General features: G+C 29.9%; 1 protein-coding gene across 5 annotated transcripts in view; it reads left to right on the top strand.

Annotated features, from left to right (window-relative positions):
• Positions 1-3669: 3669 nt before the first annotated feature.
• The window catches only part of LOC129961102 (E3 ubiquitin-protein ligase HUWE1-like), a 254804-nt gene continuing 248485 nt past the window's right edge, over positions 3670-9988 (top strand). For 4 of the 5 annotated variants that reach the window (XM_056074928.1, XM_056074930.1, XM_056074931.1 and 1 more), the window contains exon 1: positions 3670-3736. The gene's annotated coding sequence lies outside the window, so the exon portion shown is untranslated. Of the gene's footprint in view, positions 3737-3777; positions 4023-9988 lie in introns of those variants that run through there. The other variant, XM_056074927.1, reaches the window with a different exon arrangement.

The following is a 9988-nucleotide window of genomic DNA, read 5'->3' as shown; positions in this document are numbered from 1 at the left end:
TAAATCTGTCATTTGATCCATTGTAGAACCACTCTCGCATGCGGACGTCGTTTGGAAGCTTCCAGCAAACTGTCGGTAAAATTAACAGACATCAAATAACCCCGGAAAACCACAAGTGAGGGGAAAGAGGGCAAAATGTGCTGGACTGGTGGCGCGCGTGGGCCGTAGGAACGGGGTTATAGATACTAAGCCCAACATCAAGCCCCGTTCCACGACCAAGTCGCATTACAGACGGGGCATGCGTTCCCCCCTTGACCCTCTCCTGCGGTTTCCTGGGGTTCTTTTATGCCTGTCTAGTTTACCGACAAATTGTCGGTAAACTGAAAAAACATCCAAGCACCCCAGGAAACCGCAAGATAGGGTCAAGGGGGAGGGGACGCGTGCCCCGTCTGAAGAATCAAGGGTCGTTGGAACACGACTTCAGTGATGACACTTTTCAGCTGACACGCAGTCTTATATGTTTTCCTCTTTTAGCATGACTTGTAATTACCTGTTTTCCCATATTACTCAGGCTTATTATCTTTTTACAAAGCGAGCAATACGAAAAAAATGCATTTTGCGGATCTTCTCGAACTCATTCAGCAAATTTAGGATTTATTTTTTTTTATTCATCCAATTCGTATTAAATACGGTTTTGAACAGCTCATTGTTTAAAAATTAATCTATTTTAAATGCTCGCAGTTTTTCAGATAATAAACAAACCATTGAAAAACTCAAGTATGATAGACTTAACACCACCCCTTTGTTGTTATTCCTGCCAGAGAAATGTATTCTATTCTTTCATCCAGTTACAGAAGTCTCGCACATGCTCATTAGCTGCAATTTGGGAATTTTGTGGAAAAGAACAACTGTATCGCAAATCGCAACTGGATAGATCTATACAGAAAAAATGGGGAAACAGTAGAAAAATAGAGATTCCGCATTAAAGAATCGCGAATGATATTGTTTCGCTTTTGGAAGCTATGACTAAAGTTTGGTTTGGTTATATTAACGTCCCGTTTTAAAGCAACACTAGGACTATTTTGGGATGGACCTCGTAATTTTGAACCGCGGTCAGATGACACCTGAGCTGGCACTCAATCTCCAAACTTCCATACCACGCAAGCGGGAGGATGTTTGGCACCGACGGATTTAACGTGCACCAGACCCACTTACACGACGGTTTTTCGGTAGAATCGGTTCTTGAACCTGAAACCCTCCGGTTCCGAAGTCGAGACCTTACCACCAGGCCACCAGAGCCTAAGCTTTGACTAAGCTAAAAATAACTAAAAAACTTAAAATTCCTTGTATTTTCCCATTTTTTATGGAAATTTTCAAATTTCCATGTTTCTTTCAGACGATTTTAAAATTCCCTGTGCTTTCCCAGTGGCGTAGCAACCCTGTTGGTGTATGGTATGGATTCGATTAGAGAGGTCGCCCCTAGTGTGAGAAAGGGAAGAAACATTGTGCAATTATTTTCTGTCCCAAGAAGAATCTTTCTTCTGTATTATCCTCAAATTTTCAATTCCAACCATCTCTTATAAAAATATTTTCCGTAAAATTATATATATATATATGTGTGTGTGTGTGTGTGTGTGTTTGTAATGATATTTTAGAATCTAATTTAAACTTATTTCCTCTATTTTGTCCTAAAATTTTCAGAATTTTTTCCAGTTTTACACTATAATTTTCACTATATCTATCTAACTTTTCCTCTATGCTTCTGAACATTTCTCCCCATTTTCGGGATCTGGCTGTCCTTCCTTATACTTCAGGATTGGTTTCAAATATTCAAGAACAGTTGCCTGGATTTTTTGGAGAATGTCTTTGGCTCCTCGCAGTCTTAATTTGACAGCACTTTCATTGGAATAATCATTATAAACCGAAATAGCACTTTCATAACCTTTTATAATTTCAGTAATTTGTGAGGAATTGTCATTAATAAAATGATGGAGAGACTTGGCATAACAACAATGACATTGATAAATTCAGCCAGCAAAGATTATAATTATTTTCCCACGTCAAATAATTTTTGCTCAGTGATTTATCTTTCTTTGAATTCCATTCACTATTACTTTCATTATCTGACAAGTCTAACTGCTCACTAGCATCTTTTCTAGTTAATATTTCAGTTTCTTCTGTGGAATGATTCTTCATTTTCTTTAATACAGGAAAGATTTTAGTTCCTAGAATATCATCTCTAGCTTCAAGCTGCATTTTCAACCTATTAATAAGATTAGATAATCTTTCATTACTTTTAGGTATAAAACCTTCCATTTGTAAAATTGATGTATCTCCTAGTAGGCTTGATTGAGAAGATACTTTCATTTGATATTTCCTTTCAGCAGGTAATAACAAATATGGCAATCTCTAAATAATAATAATAATAAAAGACATTTAATTTAATCTCTATTCTACGGTTCTTGTGAGATTGGTAATCTGAACATTGTTTTGAAAGTAAGACTTTCAAAACAACGAGTATTTTCGAAATATCGTTTGTAAATTTCTTTAATCCATATTTTAAAAAATACTAAGAATAGATCCAGATGTTCTATGCACCCACTCACTAAGACTTACTACATGGTAGCTTTGTAAGTTATTGTTACATACAGTTTACGGGTATTTTTTTTGGGAGGAGGGTCTAATTTGATGTGGCAATAAATATAAAAGTGAATTATTATAATCTGTTCGTTCAATTATGTTATCTAAGAATTTTTATTGGCTAAATTATTTTTGATATTATAGAATTCTGTTAAGGAATGCAGTACTTACAAGAAGCGCCATCTCTTAATGGTAATTAGAAGTGCACTACCAGAAGTTTTAAACGAAGCAATATAAATTTTAATGTATTTAAAATGATTTTCATTGCTTTAATTTTTTTTACGTTTTAAGATATTGTTATTATCTGACATTTGAACACTCAGAAAACTTTATAGAATTCAAAGTACATCATAATAGCAGTATATATATTTAGGACAATCCCATACTTAATAAAAACTACATAAATTATACAAAAGGGAGTAGAAATTGCAAGTCAAAATATCCGTTGTATTCCGATATAAAATATACTTTAAAGCCATGAAATATTTCTAATTTAAAACATATTAACGAAATATTTCCCTCAATAGTTTAAGAGTGAACAGCGACGGATCGTATTATTTTTTGGTCATATTCAGGACTGAAACTTGAAATAAATTAATTACATGTTTTCACATTATCCCCAAAGATTGGCGCTAAGAGTAAACATGCCCCTTCACTCCCTTGACTGCGACACTGATTCACTGTAGACAGAATCTTATTCAAATTTACAAAAAAAAAAAAAAAAAAAAATACAAGTTGAACTTTTTGTTATTAATACTGTTAGTTTACAAAAGAGGGCAGCAGATGTGATTTGAGAGATTTTTATGTTAATTTTGTGTAAAAATGGATTCCTTTCGGGATGAAATAATTTTTACTAACGTTATCGACAATGCTGACTTAACAAATTAATAATATTATATATATTTGAAACACATAAAATAATATACCTGAATCAGTTACAGTTAAAAATGACGCACAAATACTAGGCACCTGGTTACCTTGGGTTTATACTTTTAGAACCGTGTGGAGACACTGGATGATACGTTTGACTGCCAGAAAGGAGTATAATTATAATTCATGGTGGCAACGATATATTTTTCGATTCGATCTCATTTTTGTAAATCGATTACAGTTTGTTGTAATGTGTGTAGAAGTGATTCAGCAAGTCTTATTGCAGGTAAGTGTCCTTAGTGGGAAAGAAATTTATTAATTTGTAAAGGACAATAACAACACGTTCAAAACGCGGTCCTAGTACGATACAAATGTTTAGTGTTGTACTTTCCGCGGTAATACTATTGCATTTGGCATAAACGACTTTACTTCTTTTCGTTTTAAGATTATTTGTGCTTAGTGATTTCGACTAGTTCTTATGTCGCATGGAAGCAGACCACAACAAATGATGATAGATCGTGTTTTATGAAGATTTCTTCATACTTATTTGAGAATTAATAAGAAACAGATAGGTAAATAATAATTTTTTTCTTTTCTTTAGCGAATCCTTCGAAACATTTAGACGAATTAAAATAGTATTTTTGAATGAAGTCAGCCATTTGTTCTTCCTGGTTGATTTCAGCATTTTTAAAAAAAAATTTTCAACGATGATATTAACGAATTCTTTAAATAAGTTCTCTTTTCGTGATTCTGATGAATTAAAAACACTTCCCCAATCATCAATTGTTTTCATGCTACGTTGGCCATTTTTTTAAATAAACATTTTATCATAAAATGGTTCATGGAATAAATATAATTTTTTCCCCCCCAGTAAAGATATTTTCATTTGAATGCATCACGTTTCCACACTCAAGAGTTTAGTTTCAACTGAAATAAGTTATTTTCGAATTTTGGGCGATAAATGGTCTTGCATTTATTTTTTTAATTCCTATTGATGCGAGACTATACATCAGTATTGTTAATTAGAAATGAACACGTGTATATATCAGTATTCCTTTGTTTTGAGAATGGAAAGCTTTCATATTCTCCCCTCTTTTTTTCTTCTTTTTTTTTGTGTGTGTTGAAAAGGCCGATTCTATTTAGTGGTTTTATTCGAAAAAGTAAAATTTATTTAAAGGAGATAATTTAAAAGAGCTTCTTTCATTAATAACGCAGAAAAATTATTTATGATTTGAAATTTTTTTTGGAGTCTGATTTCATTTAAATTATCACACGAAGAATCTAGCTATATTCTGTAATCGCATCTTGTTTGCTTATCGAATTTCCCCCCTTCTCCAAACAGAGCTGTAACTTTCTCGGATTTTTTGTGAAGACGTATTCTTTGGGTAGCTATATATATTTGATATTTATTTTTTTCATCGTTTTCGTTTGACGTTTCACTAAATCATATTTCTTGTTGCATAGCGCAAACGAAATATTTACATAAAACATTCGACTTTATTTTGAACAGTGTTAGAGTAAATGTTGCCTCTTTCATTTTCTGTCATAATACAAAAATGACTTGCGAAATTGGGGGCTTCTTGTTTATTTTTCTAGATTTCTTAATATATAACGCTGACACTCTAATGCCAGCTCTGGATTATTAGATTGGCATTTTTTATAGCTTTTGTGCAAATATTAATATTAGAGAACGTGGTTGAAATCCTACATATTTTCATATATAAGCAATCCGGGGTGTTAACATGTAGGTCTGAAATATTTTTCTAAATTTAAAAGTATATATACGATTCTATTTTCTGATTATTATATAAATACTTTTCGGGACTAAATTTTTAAAAATATATTAGAAAACGGAATGGAATGATAAACTATCTTATTGCCGATCGTAAGCCATCTTCAGTTACAGAACATAATGCGATCCAATGCTGTGGAGGTAAATATTTAGGCATAAACCCGTTTCCTATAGTTGCATAATATATTTTTTAAAAATATTTAAAGGCGCGAAATTTTATTTTCTGATGTAAACAATTAAAAATATTTACAGCCTGATGTAAAGCAGCAAAATCGAAACGTTCGTTTCAATATTTTCTTTCCTACGCAGATTGGCGAAATAATCTGAAAAATTTCTAAATTTTCCCCACTATTATTATCACATAATCATTGTGCAGAGGAATGCATGATAAATCTGCCTCCTAGTCCTTTGATTCGTTGTGATATTCCAGTCTCCTCTTCACTAAGTTGTATAATCTCCCCCAACCAATAAATAAATATATATATATATATAGTTTAGTGTCACTGCAGCAATTATTTGAACCATTTAAATTTCTTTATTTCTTTCTAGCATTTTTTATGATTGTTGAGGGGGGGGGATCTTTTTTATTTCAATAGAAGGAATGGAATTTTTTAATTAGGATAGTTTGAAAAATGAAATTTATTTGTATGATACAATGAAAATTTTAAACAATACTGTTCTGCATTATAAATAAAAATTATATTGCTGTTGATTTCAGCATTACTAAGTTATCAAATAGTTTTTAAACTTTTTTTTTCAGTACAAGATAAAGCTGAAATACAATCATCTGTAAATAATTTAAATTAGAGGCCAGTGTTTATTTTATGGTCATGGTTTTTTTAAAAAAAAATACTGATGTATTTCATGTGTGGGAAAACAAGTGATTTTAGTTTTTACCTATTGGCTTTTGCAAGATATGACTATGTTAATACCTTCAAATAGGCTTGGGATATAGCTTTTAAAGTAAAAAATTACTTTTTCTTTATAGATTTTACAAAACAGTTTTAATTCAATGAAAAATATAAATTCTTCTATAAATCTACAATAGTTTTATTAAAGAAATGAAATAAAAATAAAGTTAATTTACTGTATTTTGAAAACTTTGGTTTAAAATTCTAGAAGCATCTCTCTAAGGTTTATAATAATTTGCTGTCATATGAATATTTCATCTTTTATGGTATTGATCCTTCCTCAGTCATTGATGAAATTTACCTTGTTTGCTTCTAGTGTCGTTAAGATTTTAGAGATAACAATCATGATGGTTGTCCTGACATTTTAGGCATTACATTTTCTTTTAACAAAGCTTGTGAAACTTTTAAATCAAAAATAAACATTCCTGTAAATCTCCAGTTGCTTAGTTAAAAATAAGAATGATAAAATAAATACCAAAGAAACTGTTATTTTATTCCAGTCTGATAGCTTATATTGTTTGATATTCCTGAGTAAATTTTGTTTAGTCTTGTTACAGACTAATATTAATCTCCCAGGTGTATCCTCTTTGGTAATAGATTTCCATTATATTTATGTTCTAGTGAAACTTCACAAATGCCTGTAAGATTTTTAAACAAAATGATTCAAATGGCCGAGAATAATGACAAACAAGGTGTTTGAAATTGAACTTTGTAGTTAATTAAATCAACATAAAATTCAACCCCTTGGTTTCTCAGAATGCATAAACAAGGACAGATGAATTCCATTCTTTTATTTTTGTTTCATTGATGGAATTTATAAAATAGGGATTGTTTATCAACTGTCTAATTTGGGAACCTTACAAATTTCCAGCTGTAATTTTTTTTATTCCATGTATCTTAATATATATGCATTGCATGGGTGATCCTGATCAAGAGATCTAACTTTATAAGCATGATTACTGTGAGGATTCCAATACTTCAACTCAAAAATTGAATAGCATTGTTTTTTTCTTTAGAGAAATTGTAGGAGAGAAGCAGCACTATCATTTTTTAACAATGAAAGGATACTTTGTGGTACCATATACGGTTTCAAAAAGGGTTTGCTCTATGTTTGTCAGTTAACTTCGTACTGGCACATGTTTTGACAACATTAAATACATTTGTGTGTCTGCGAGTGAGTGAGCGAGCAAGCACATGCCTTATTACTGCAATATCATTAAAAACAAATTTTAAAAACTAACTAACCATAGAAGAATTGCGCATAAAACATTGTCATTCTACATTTTTGGGTAAAAGCTAAAATATATATTTTTTTCCTTCTTAAAATATATATTTCCTTATATATTAAATATAAAACTTATTTAATGACAAGATCAAGTTGGTATTTTAAATTCATTACTAATAAATTTTCTTGATAATTTTTTCAAAACATTCTATATAATGCATAATAATTTTATTTAAATATAAAAACTTAGTATATGGATAACAGATAACGTAAGTGTTGGAATAAAATCTTTATTTTTCAAATTTTTTCAGTCAAGTTATTTGCAACATAGTGAAGAGGAACCTGTTTTATTTCCCAGTATTTTCTTCATTTTTGGCACAGTTTTGTCATAACTGCCTCTTGCAGCAAGAACCCCAGTTAAACTTAGTTTTTATTTATGAATAACTATTTTGTTTTCTGCCTTATCTTTTCATAAACCATTGCTTTCAAGCATTTTTGTAGTTTAAATAGTTTTCTTCTATTAACCAGAAACATGGTCTACCAATATGTGGCATAAAATATGGCTATATGTTGCTTTAAGGGTCTTTGTTTACTCTCAATGAAAAATCTATTTGAACCCATCAAATATTCTCGTAAAATTCTGACAGCATATCAGATTAGTCTTCAGATCAAATATAGTTCTATTTAATTTTAATATTGGAACAAGCTGAATAAATATTACATAAATTGTCATAAATACTATGTTTACATAACATTAGGAAGTTTTTAATGAAAGAAACTAGTTTAGTACTATTAGATTATCTGAATTTGTTTACATATAGGCATTTTTTAGTTAGTTTGTAATTTTAAAATTAAATACATAGTGGCTCTTTGAATATTAAAATTGAATTTCAAATTTTGTTTTTATTTTCTTTGGCAATTGATTTTAAATTTAAATAATTAGTTCCATATTTTTCCAGTATATATAAACTGAGTAAAGGTAAAAATAAAAAATTTTCAAAATTGGATAATTTTAAAGCATTCAACTTATTTTGTTTGGTAAACTGATAAGCATGCCAATTGGTAATGAGAAATCAAGTGGTAATTAAATTCAATATCAAAAAACAAAACTAGTAAAAAGGTTTCAGGGAAAAAATCCATATAATCAATATAAAAAAAATTATAATATAAATAAATCAATATCAAATAATATTATAAATATCGCACACACACACATATATATATAATCAATTCTTCATAATTCTATAAATTCTCTATTAAATAAATAGAGCTTTAAAAAATTGCTGAAGAAATTTTAATATATATAAAGAAATTAAAAAGATCCAACTTATGACAATCATAATAAAGCACATAATAAAAATTTGCATTTTTTGACTGAATTGCCCTATTCTGATAACATTTCGTCTACTTAGCTATTTTCTTCTGTCTCCTCTTTTCTTTGCTTCGAAAGAAGAGCTCAAAAACTGCATATTAGTGCTGAGACTACTAAAATCCAGCAGAGAATTTATAATGTGGCTGATTCCAAATAATATTTCACTCCTAAAATTTGTTTAAATATTCAATTCTGGCCTTTGTTGAACAGGGTGGCTTAATGTGGATTTGAGCTTGTTGAGTTAACAAAATAGTTTCATTTAACCCTCTGAGAGGCTATTTATTATGGGCATGGCTTCTCTAAAATTTCTCCATTTGAAAAGTATTGCTAAAAATAATTTCATCTTCACGGGTGAGAGTTTTAAAAATAAGGAGAATTTTTTGTCCTTTTTCCTCCCTAGCTCCAGGGGTCTAATTACCACAACCGGGAAGATTGGTTTCTTTTCCACCTAGTTATCTTACTGACTGACCACTTCCCTCCCAAACTTTTTCTCACATTATCAATATGTAGTTCCAAATTAAACTGATCCAAATTCATTTTTCGAAAACCACCACATTTTGGAAAGGGACAAAATATTTTCTATTTGAGGTCTTAATTTTTCAAACTAAAACTTTAAAGATTTTATCTATGATTACATTGATTATTACATATCTTTATTTCGACAATTTTACTAAAGTAATCCTATGTTACAAGTTGTCCTTTCTTTTATAACATCATATAAGAAACGAAGAAAAACATTCAGAGATATAAATGAACCAAAATTATTCTACACATTTACATTTTTTCCGTAAAATTTATAAGTACTGTTTATTGCGAATAATAATTTTTTTCATATTAATTTTCAAAATCTGTGTCTCCTATACATTATTTTCTAGAAATTTAATTTAAGATATCTTTTGCATTGAAAGATGAAAATTTTACATCTTAATGATGAAACCTTGTCAATTTTTGTGTTTTATAGAGGAGGATATTTCTCCACCATTCTTTGACAAACTTTTAAAATATATATCAAGCTTTTGGTATACAGACATTTCTATATGAACTTTGAAATGTCATTTAATGTATTCTTACAATTAATAACTATGGGATCTTTCAGTTTTAAACTCTAAATTTGGGAATTTCTCTTATTTTTTTTTTTGAAAATTTCAATCTGATAGAATTAATTTTTACTGATATACGAAGCAATATTAACTTTATTTCACCCACAGTACTTTTTATATTTAAGCACCTAAGTCATC

Source organism: Argiope bruennichi, chromosome X2 (assembly GCF_947563725.1).
Source record: "Argiope bruennichi chromosome X2, qqArgBrue1.1, whole genome shotgun sequence".
NCBI lineage: Eukaryota > Metazoa > Arthropoda > Arachnida > Araneae > Araneidae > Argiope > Argiope bruennichi.
The sequence above is the reverse complement of the archived record's forward strand: the minus strand, read 5'-3'. Positions and strand labels throughout refer to the sequence as shown.